The following is a 12,098-nucleotide window of genomic DNA, read 5'->3' as shown; positions in this document are numbered from 1 at the left end:
TTATGTTATTTATACAACATGGTTGGAAATGTAAAGCAGCTGTTCTAGAAGGTCACATGTGCAGCATATTACTTCATAGTGTGACATATTCAATCACAAATGTGTTAAATAGCCAGTATATTCTTTGTATAATAAATAGGACACTACCATTTAGCATCATCCTGATCCCACCTCTTATCTGCACGGAATATGTGCAGATCCACGTAGAACACAGAACTTATCATCAATATGGTCCAATGCAATGGTTATAGAATCAGTGGATCAGAAATAGAATCTAGTATCCCATAATGTGGGATAACCTTGGGGCCCTGTCGTAACATGAGCCAGTACTGTGTCATTGGAGGATCCTCTAGTGGGCGCCGCTGTCACTACTACCATTGTCTGACAACAGTGGTTATATACTATATACCCTAACAGCCATCAGTGAATGTTCTGTCCAAATAAACAGAGCATCGTCCATAATAATAAATCACAGCATGTGGGCATTTATGAGTGTAATCTAAGCTCTGTACCCCCAAAGCCCCCCGCTGTGCCCAATTAGTACAGCTTGGATAGATCATTTACCTTTACTTTATGACTCAGATTTTCCACACATATTAGTTTTCTTTGAACACTTTAAACTCCGTAGGGTTATTGTAAATGCCTCCTATGTATTGGTGGTCGTATCTTGGTCAGTGTTGGTGTACGCTGGCTTAGCTTGCTAAGAAGGAGATTAACACTACAGACACCCCATAGGCTAATAAATGTCCCATGATGAATAGCCGCTCCTGTATAGATGGAGAAGTACTAGGTTTTCTTACATTTGCACTCTGCTGTGTAAGCATGTTGGGAAATCTTCGAGACCTCTGCATACCTTAGTGGTGTAACATGAACATGCCACAGTTGGAGGAAATATAATAAACGTCCACTATAAACAGTTGGATGCTTTTAAGGTGGAAAAAGTTGCATAAAACTGCTTAGAAAGTTTTATTGTTTTACCTTGGTAATGGTTCAGTATTTTCTTTACCTCTACAGAGAATAACTACTACTTTACCATCATTAGTTCCCATGCAGTTTTGATGAAATATGTGTAGTGATTCCAGTTGGCTAAAGAACCATCTGCCATGGACTTTAATATTTGGAGTGAACCTGGGAGCCCTTGTTAACAGGACATAGGCTCACACTGGCCCAATGGAGAATCGCCCTGTGGGACTCGAGCTTGAGTGGGCCCCCTGGACCAGCATCAGCATCCTGGCAAGTGCCAAGCCCTCTGCTTCTAAGAAGGCATATAGTTAAATGTAGCACTGTAATTGACAAAGCCCTACCGTTCCCTTTTGTGGCCACAGGCAGCATTATGCCTTCGGGGCTGCCCTCTCCCCCAGTACTTCAGCACATGAGAGACACTTGCAGAGTGGAGAGGAAGAGGACACGTCAGAGCTGCAGCCGGTGAATATGGCTTTTTTTTTTTATTACGGGGGGGGGGGGGGGGGTGTCTACATGGGGATGGGGGGCTAACGACTGGAGGTTGAAAAAGAAAAGATGCTAGTAAAAAGGGTGGCCTTTCCCTGCCGCACCAGTGACTGTGGGTAGTTCCTGCAGGTTTTGTACTCCAGGAGGGAGTACAATGTCCACGACTGGGAATAGCACCCTGAAAGTACTGAAAGGGAACACATCCATTCAGCACTAACACTCAGCCCTCCTGGCTCTCGGCTGTATCTTCAGCTGCATTACAGTCTCTAGTGATCATCAGATGACCACTGCACTGCAGCATTTACAGCCAAGAGCCAGGATGGGTAAGGTGTCACAGACAGAGCCAGACAGTAAGGGAGCAGAACACCTGTCAGAATGATGGGTGTTCTGCTCCCTTACTGTCTGGCTCCAAGGGTTAAGTAGTGATTCTGTGAGTAGGGACAGTAAGACATGTGAAAGGAAGGTCAGTAGGGACAGTGAGGCAGTGACAGGAGGAGGGTCGGTGAGGGCTTAGCGAACATTTAGCAAACGATTCATGATAATTTTATGGTTAGCTTAAAAGATGCAATCGGTGACACACAAACAAACTTTCGATTGTCGTTTAAATTTTTACAATATAACAATTTTTTGTTAGTAGGACCCTAAGTAGGGACAGTGAGGCAGTGATAAGAGGTTGGTCAGAATGGATAATGAGGGACCTAGAATCATGTGACAGGTGGGGGGCAGATGAGGCAGAGTCATTTGATAGGAGGGGGAAGTAGGAAAAGACATGCAGTAAACATTAGACAGACATACCACAGGCTGTTTGCAGCTTTTTGTGCACCAACCTCCTGCATTTCTTCCCTTTGCATCTTCTGCTCTCCCTTCATTGGCTGGCAGGTACAGAGCCATTGGGAGGAGAGACAGCTCGGCTATGTATTGTGTGCTATCTTCTCTCCTCACTAATGAGAGTGACAGCAGCAGGGAGCGGCCAGGAGCCTGAGAGGAGACAGTACCAGGTACAGATTGTTCGGGTCTCCCTGGTTGGCCCTGTGTGTGTGAGGGGAGGATAGTGCACCCCTTAGGGCCCTATTACACCAAACGATTATCAGCCGTATTTGGCCGATTACTAGCCATTCCGAACAATAATCGTTTGGTGCAATAGCATCTACCAAATGGCTGCCATTAGCACATGCATGATGGTAATAGGAGCAGCGGCATCAGACCGCTGCTGACTTCAATGGGTCACCCAGACGGTGTAAGGATTGTCTGGCCAGCCCCTCCTGCTTGCTGTCCGCACAGGCATCGAGTGGGAGACGAGGAGGAAGCGAGCGCTGAACTAAGAGGTGGGTGCTCACTTCCTCCTCTTAATGCTGCGGTGTAATACGACCCCTAGCCGTGCGCCCTGGGAAGCGCCCCCCCCCCCCCCCCCCCCCCATATCCCTGGGTCGTATGTATTCTAGATCAGCTTTTCTTCAGCCCTGACCTTGGGATGTGTCCTTGTCCCAGCTGCTAAAAATGATGCTTGCAGTCACAGGAGGGTGCTCTCCTCTTCAGCACTCTGGCATTGAAGTAACATCATTTCATCATTTCACCGTTATCGTGCAAAAACGAACAATCAATTGTTCCGTGTAAAAGGACCAAAAGAGATGTTGGTGAACTGTGGCAGCCAGGTGAGTATGATGTTTTTTTTTTTTTAGATTACAAACGGGAAATACTATCTACTGAGGGATTACCACCTGGGGGATTCTTTAATGAAGGACATTACCTATTGGGGTAACTATGAAGGGATGTCCACAGGGGTATACTGACTATTGGAGGGATAACTACCAAGGACAGGGGACTACCTACAGTGAAGGATAGCTACACTGGGCGGAAACTACTGTGGGCATACTACAGCAACATAGCACAGCATGTATCTCTTTTTCCTCCATTTTCCCCCTCTAATACTGAGCACCTGGAGCCCAACTGACTGCATTAAATACATTGGGCCTGACAGTATCTGTCATGTAATGGATGTAAAGTTACCTTTATCTTTAATGTTCCAATTCTATGTGCAGTAAATTACGTTTACAGACACCAAAACAATTTGCATTTTCTGTGTAAGATAATGAAGTCTCCTGCTCATCCTTCTCATGTTAACATTCTCTTCTTATGCAGGAAGGTGCATATTCCAAGAGTGAATCACTGATGAAACACTTTAACAAAGTTAATCACCCATATAGAGTGAATAGTACATATGTCTCTAGGGCAAAAACTGGAATTTGTGAAGGGGGGATGGGAGATTCGGGGAAAAAAAAAGATCCAGACAGAAGAGGGTGAGCAAGCACACACACCAACAAGGACATCCTTGGTCCACATGCTTTTTAATATTGCAATCAATTGGTGTGTTTACACAGACAGATTTCAGATCTGGATTTGAAAAGAGGAGAAATCAGCTGATCGGGTCAAATGGTCTGTCACCAAAATCACTGGCCCGCTGACTGTGTATCGTGTAATTACAATGCGCGGCCAACAGTTAACGATTGAATAAACTGTTAATACATTACCTCTGCACGCTCCCGGTCTTCTCCTGCCCTCTGCTTGCTTCCTGGTGCTGTAGCTTCAGAGCAGTCTCTGCGCTGACAGGTCATTCAGCCAATCACTCACTGCTGCTGTCCCAGACAGTCATTGGCTGAGCAGCTCAGAAGCTGCAGCCGCTGTGCCAGAAAGCAAGCCGAGGGCAGGAGATGACCGGGAGCATGGCGAGGTAATAGTTTAGGGCAAGGGCTGCACAGACATTGTTAATGATAATTAAGCCGTGTAATAGGCTCAGTAAAGGAGGGCCGATCTCGCAGATCAGCGCTCATTTACATTATTGATCGGGCCGTCATCAGCTTGTCTAATAGTACCCTAAGTAAGGGCTCCAGATTAGGGATGGTCCGAACAGAGTTCGGTTCGGGTTCGTACGAACCCGAACCCTCGGTAATGATTCCCGCTGTCTGCCCGCTCCGTGGAGCGGGCGTATCCAGCGGGAGGACCGCCTGGAAAACTGGGATACAGCCATAGCCATAGGCTGTATCCTAGTTTTCCAGGCGTTACTCCCGCTGGATCCGCCCGCTCCACGGAGTGGGCAGACAGCGGGAATCTGCTGCCGAGCGTTCGGGTTCATACGAACCCGAACCTCGGCAGGTTCGGACCATCCCTACTCCAGATGTCATAGTAGCTTTAGTCACAATGCCTGTAAAAGTGTTTGCCTAAGTGACCCCACAACAATACAAGCCATAGGGGTCCTCTTGTAATACCAGTGGTCTGGGAGCAGTGTGTCCCCTTTTTACCATCTAACTTTAAGGGTACACAATTTTGAATCCAAAAGCCGGACTCCTTTAGCTAAGTGCCATCAAGAGGAATAGCACTATTTAGGCTATGTTCACATGGCGTAAGAGAGCGTCCGTTACGTGACCCGGTCGGATCATGGTCTATGTGACCCGGTCTCTGCACAGATCATCCCGGCCGCAGTGTTCTGATGCGCATCAGCGCGCGCCCGCATCAGAACTCTCATTGCACACAATGAAGCAAGTGGCCAGAGCCGCTGGCTTCATTGTGTGAACTGACAGGTCTTTCTGCGGCCGCAATGCACTGAATTGCGGCCGCAGAAAACTGACATGTCAGTTCTTTGCGGCGCCGCATGGGATTCCGGACAGAGCGTATACTAAGTGTATATGCTCCAGCCGGGATCCCATAGAAGAATAGACAGTGTTCCACTCTGTACAAAGTACGGCCATTGTAAATCTCTGACACTTTGTGGCATCATTCCATTTGAAAGAAAACTTTCTTTTTTGACGAACAACCCTTTTAAATTGGATCCCTATATAATTTACAACTACAGAGACCACTCAAAATTACATTGGAAATCGGTTGCCTATTCAATATAACCTCTATACATAATGTATGGTTGACTAAATCTGATTTGGATAAGGCGAGAGGCTTCTTAAAGTGTCATCACATTGTTTCCTAATCTGATTTTCTCAGCCTTCACCCTCCTCTACATGTTACAGCATCTAATACGTCATCCATACATTGACATCATAGGACACGGCCACTAACAGGATGAATATGTCTCTCTAAAATTTATTGCACTATTTACATACACTGCATATTTATTTATAAATGTATATAATTTTATAGATAGATTTTCTAATAAAAGAAACACACATAATATTAGCACACAGGATAACTAGACATTTTGGTTTTCCATTTGACTTTACATCCTATGACAGGTATCAAAATCTAATGATTATTTCTTGTGCATTTTATCACAATGTAAATCCATTACGAATAGTTTACACAGTTTAGGATCGATCCGTCCTTAAACCCCTTTTATTGTTTCATTGTCACCTGAAAGCAAGTCTTTAATAGAAACTAGGCATCATTGTCATCACTGTGCGGTGGAGGAGTAAAATGGACAAAATAAGTAATACCAGGCTGTACTAGTTCAAGATGCAGTGCTACCTATACATCATAAATACTACACATAGGACCTGCTGTAAAACATGGAGGTGGTGTAACCATAGTCACTAATCAGCACCCATAATTTGTTATTATTATTTTATTTTTTTATTTTTTTCAGAGTAAAATAGAAAATAAAAGCCGTAATCTGACAGGTTGGATTATTGCTCTTATTCTACTAAGTGCATGTAAGGTTTACATGTAGAAGTAATAATGCAGCACAATCAAATTCAAGTACTGCGCCACAAGATTAACAGTAAAAATGCAAGTTACTACATGCATTTATTGCTGTCTCTACTGAGTTTAAAAGGTTCCTTAAAGGGGATCTCCAACTACAATTTAATTGATGGTCTATCCTGTACCTGATCCAATAGCTGGCCGTCAAGGTGCCAACACCCTGAACAGTTAGCTGTCAGTGTATACAATATAGTATATGGGGCCAGAAGCCTCAGCTCCATAATCTTTGTAGTGGCCATGGTGGGTTACTGCAGCTTAGCGCTTATTGCAGTAACACATTATGGCCACTACACAATGAATGGAGCTGTGACTTCCAGCTCTGGATAATGTGTTTACATTCTGACTCTGTGGCTGGCCTGTGCATCTGTTCAACAGGGGGGGTCGAGTGTCAATTTTGACTGGAAAACCACTTTAAGGGGATGTCCAGGATTAGAAAAAAAGCATCTACAAGTGACAGGTAAGTCACTATTGCCAAGTTGTAATGCTGTGTTTAGGGGAAAGATTGGGATATACAGTGCTGATCCTTATATCAAAAAAGGGTGGGGGGGAAGCAATGTTGTAGGAATACTCAACCAGTAAGCCAGCTTTGATTTCACTATAGCATCAAGTCGATAGTTTTATAGTCTCACAAATATGCACTAGCTAAGTAGCTGTATACACATATCTAAGGAATAGTAAAAAACAATATTCTATTGATTCTTACTGTGAGACGGCACCGTTATGATAGAGGAGGTATTGTGATGAGAGATTTTTCTGACATGTCAGTAAGGATAAATTAGGGAGGGTCAGAGAAGTGGGACTCCTGCTGATGTCTACAAGCAATGTGCCCTACCCCAGTTTACAATGAGTAAGGGCCGTATTACATGGGACGATTATCGCTCGGATAATCGTTAAATCGTTCGGATTGAAACGATAATCATTCAGTTGAATAGCCGTTAACGATTAAACGACGAACAAGAAATAGTTGATCGATTAATAAGACCTGGACCTATTTTTATCGTTGCTCGTTCATAAATTGTTCGCATGGAATAAGACGTCGTTCGGTTGTTCGCAGTAGCGACAAACGCAATATCGGCGACAAGACGACCGCAAGAACAATCATGAGTAACGATCATCGTTCCGTGTAAATGGGTAAACAATTTTAGGTCTTTCGCAATAGCGGTCGTTTGACGTTAACGATTAAGCGAACGATAATCGTCCTGTGGAATAGGGCCCTAAGGGCCTAATTACAAGGGACGATTATCGTGCAAAAAAATCGTTATATCGTTTAATTTAAACAATAATCGCTCTTTGTAATTGCAGGCAACGATCAAAAAATCGTTTATATGTCGTTGATCGTTGATTTAGATTTGAACCTAAAATTGTTAATCGTTCGCTAATCGTTTGCTGTAATTCCACATTCGTTCGCTCAAGTTCCGCATTCAGTGTAATTGCGAATTGTTACTTGTTTTGCTGGGATCAGAAGGAATAAACAATCATAGTAACGATCGCAAAAATGATCGCAGTAACGATCGTAACTAACGATTATTGTTCTGTGTAATATGGTGAACGATTTCAGGTTAACAATAAACAATCTCGTTTGCGATCGTTTATCGTTAGTCGTTAAAAATCGCTCCGTGTAATAGGACCCTTAGGCTGTTGGTGCCCATCTCTGTTCTCCGGATCTATGTTATGTGACTCATAGACTCTTTGAGCATATGCTCTACCTCTATATGCTGCCTATTTTATACTGTGCAACACAGATGCCTTTATCTTATCATAAGATAAGATATCATATATCTTATCATATCACGTAGAATAAAAAAGAAAAAAAAACAATATGCAACATCACATTAGTGCTCTCCCATAAAGCATATGAGGCATCCATATTATGGACCTGTAGGGAATCCATAACAAGTTGAAAAGAGTCAAAAGAGCCGATACAAACCACAATGGCTACCACAACGTTTCGGTAGTTTCCTTAGCACCCATTAGGACTCACATCTCTGAAACCTTTTGTTATCCACCTGTGACGGACATGTTACAAAAGTCTATTACTGTCTTCCAAGTTGTAATGTAAACTCCTGAGCTGATTGATCAGGTTGCTACACACCCCATTACAGCCTAATTCTGAGGGCAATACTTTTCTAACACCATCCCTTATCCTGCCTGATAATTCCTTGCTGTTTTGAAGGGGAACCTAACCTGCTGATAGCTCCATATAGTGCCTGGGACACTGAGGAGAGAGGAAAGTATGTGTGTTACCTTCCTCCTCGGCACTGGTCCTGCTGTTAGTCACAGTAATCTTTACTCCCATGCACTGTTAGGAGCACTGCTGTGTCATCCGGCCCTCCCCTTCTAATGATAATCAATGGAGGGGGTGGGCCGGATGGCGCAGCAGTGCTCCTAACAGTGCACAGGAGTGGAGATTACTCCGACTAACAGTGCGGGACTGGTGCCGAGGAGGAAGGTAAGACATATATTTTCCTCCTCAGCACCCTGGGCGCTATAGAGGGCTATTAGTAGGTTAGATTCATCTAACCTGCTGATAGTTCCTCTTTTATGATTGTGGTAAAGTAGTGAACCACTGTTTAAAAATTACACAGACTGAGGGAGATTTATCAAACATGTTATAAAGTTAAACTGGCTCAGTTGCCCCTAGCAACCAATCAGATTCCACCTTTCATTTTCCAAAGGGTCTGTGATGAATGAAAGGTGGAATCTGATTGGTTGCTAGGGGCAACTGAGCCAGTTTCACTTTACACCATGTTTGATAAATCTTCCCCTACTGTACCTATTCTGGCCGCTGTTCATCTTAATGTTATTTTAAAGGGGATTCTGACAAATCCTTAAAGCTGTCACCAATTTAAAAAAAATCTAATTCTTCTGTGTATTTCCCCTGACGGTGTACATTATAACAGGAAGAGGGGTACTCATAATAATGTCATAAGACCATGGCGGTCTGCTGTCATACACTGCTCACTATATCACTAGGCATATCACAAAGATTATTATTATTTAGTAGGACAGCTTTATCAAGTTTTCTTGTTGTTGGAAAATCCCTTTAAGGTGACCTATCATCACTTTAATTCTAATTAATTTCAAATGAATTGTGGTTTAAGCAGCCTGAAAGTGATGACAAGTTCTCTTAAAATTTAAATGTACACATTCTCTACATAGAGCTTTAGTAGACAGGCCGCATTTCCATGGCTATTGCAGAACATATCCATTTAGAGGAGGCTCATGAATATTCATAAGGCCTCATGATTATAAATCAGGAGGCACTTTATTAGTGCAGGTGCTTCACAGTGAAATGATAGGCTGCCCTCTAATTGATAGTGACATCAGAATACTTCTTTGACACTACAGACAATTTTACATGTCCATAATATAGGTACTTTTTACGCCAATATTATATCCACAAATCCCAGCACAACTCCTAGTCTGATGACTATGGGCATCATAAGTCCCTTAAAGGGGTTATCCAGTGCTACAAAAACATTGAAGTAAATGGAGCTTTATTGCAAACCACACCTGAACTGGAGACACTGTTAGTTTGGGTCTGGCAGGGATTTCTGTATATAATATGGGCACAAATATGTGCTCATATTATGCTTATGTGAAACTGGCTTTCTGTAAAAGTTTACGTCTTTTCATGGTTTATATAAGGTTTTTTTTTCCCCCATTCACTACGACAGCATTTCAATAAGACACTAGGTAAATTCTGGGAATTCTGCATGTTATTATATGCTCTATTTCTCTAATTCATTCTTTAAAGAATAACTGTTATTTCAAACAACTTTGCCTAAATCAATAGTGTAGGTTCATATATTGAACTGTGTAATATATCTTACCAGAGAAAAATGCCTAATTCTCCTTATATCAGACTCCCCTCTCCCAACCTATTATCTGTTCATCATTAAGGGGAATATGTACAGCGGAGTGATGTCGGGAATTCAGCGTCACTTAGAGATCAGGTTATACTGCCCATAGAGATCTATGGAGAAGGAAAGGACAGCTGGCGGAGGGGGGATAAGAAAGGAAAGGAAAAGCAGGAAAAAAACAAACAGAGACGCTGCAGGCTTATACGCGCCTAAGCTGGATTCACAGCATAGTCTGCTCCAATACTTCTCTGTAATGTCCTTCATGCTGCTACTACTTTTGAGGGTTTCCTACAGAGAGATATGAGAGCAGTATCCAATTTTCTGTGTGTATTCTGTAGTGTATGGAGCCATCATAGAGGCTAGTCTTCATCCACTGTGGAGCTAAGTTCAGGGAAAGCTAACAAAGTGATAAAGCCTGCATTAACCAGGGGAAAATGCCTTATACGAGTTATATAATGGTCAGAAATAGTGTATATAGTCATGTATACACAAATGACAGCTTATCCTGAAAAGTTATCTGAAACAACAGTTATACTTTAAAGCAGGCCAAAGGTAGAGTTCCCCTTTAAATGAAGCATAACTCACAATAATGTAATTTCCCATAATCTTCACAGCCTTGCTCTGTAGTATGAAATGTGGGCCTCCCAATCAGTAAGTAGGTCCTTTAAAAGGGTTATCCAGGATTAGAAATACATAGCTACTTTCTCCCAAAAACAGCACCACCCCTGCGTGTGGTATTGCAGCTCAGTTCTATTGAAGTAAATGGAGGCGAGTAATACCACACACAACCTGAGGCCAGGTAGGGTTATGTTTTTTGTTTTTTTTTAATCCTGAATAACCCCTTTAAGACTTACTAAAGTATACTTTAAATTAGTATTAGTATTAGTGAACAAAAGGATGACAAATGATTCCTGAACACCTATAAACAATTTCACATCACACAGGATAATGAAGACAAATAAAAAAAAAAGAATTCATACCAAAGAAGATCAAACAAATATTGTGCAATATTTCAGAAGTTATTTACATAAATCTATAATATTTTAAATATTTAAGGTTGATCCATAAATTAAGTGAACAAAATTCATAATAACAATTTAAAAATCATACAAAAAAAAAGAAAAAAGAAATCAGTGAAAATTATATTATACTGGGTAAATCCAGTGATGCTTTTTGTGAGTTAAAGCAGCTGTATTTTCCTTAACATGCAACCTAAAGGAGAGTAACTTATATTTTATATCTTATTATGAAGCTTGATAGGTTAAACTGTACATTTAAATATAGCAAAAGTTTAAAAAAATAAATATTTTATGACCTGGAGTAGCTTTATCAGGAAACAACCGTGCTACTTCCGATTATGTAATATATCACAACTAAGAAAACACCTATGAAAGCAACTGCAAACCACTATGAAAGCAACATGCTATAATTACCTACATGAAAATCGCATTTATAAAAAAGAAAAAAAAATGTAAATATATATTTATATGTAATCCTTAATAACTGGACTGTTTTGGACTTTCGGGACTAAGTTACTTTTATTTTTCCTTGTTCCCGTGACACTCTGTCCTTACAGGAACTGCCCCACCTAAGTCAGTGATTGGCTGAGCAGGCAGTTCTTGTGGGGATGACGTTGCGGGAACAAGAAAGCAGCAGTGACCAGCAGAGGGACTTTATCTTTTAATAGTGCCCCCATCCATATGTAATATTTCTTTTATCCCCATACATCTACTCTCATTTTGGTCTAGGACTCCATACCTTCTAATGGTTGCCACTTGATACAAGTCGGACCTTGTACAGAGTCATAAGATGGGTAGCTTGTAGATAATTTTTTTTATATAACTTTTAGTTTTTTTTTTTATACAGTTGCATTAAAAAGTATAGTCAGCTAGGTTTTTCAATACAATTGGTGTTAAAGGATTTTAAAATATTCTGCCCAAACAACAGCTTTATGAGATATTTTCTCATTAAAACTTATGGTTTCAATGACAAAATCAGTCAGGAATGAGTCAGAAATGAGATGTATCAGTCAGGAAACATTAACATTACACAAGAAACATGGTGTGAATTTTGCCTCAGCTA

The sequence above is a fragment of the Dendropsophus ebraccatus genome, chromosome 15, assembly GCF_027789765.1.
Source record: "Dendropsophus ebraccatus isolate aDenEbr1 chromosome 15, aDenEbr1.pat, whole genome shotgun sequence".
In the NCBI taxonomy this organism is placed as follows: domain Eukaryota; kingdom Metazoa; phylum Chordata; class Amphibia; order Anura; family Hylidae; genus Dendropsophus; species Dendropsophus ebraccatus.
The sequence above is the reverse complement of the archived record's forward strand: the minus strand, read 5'-3'. Positions refer to the sequence as shown.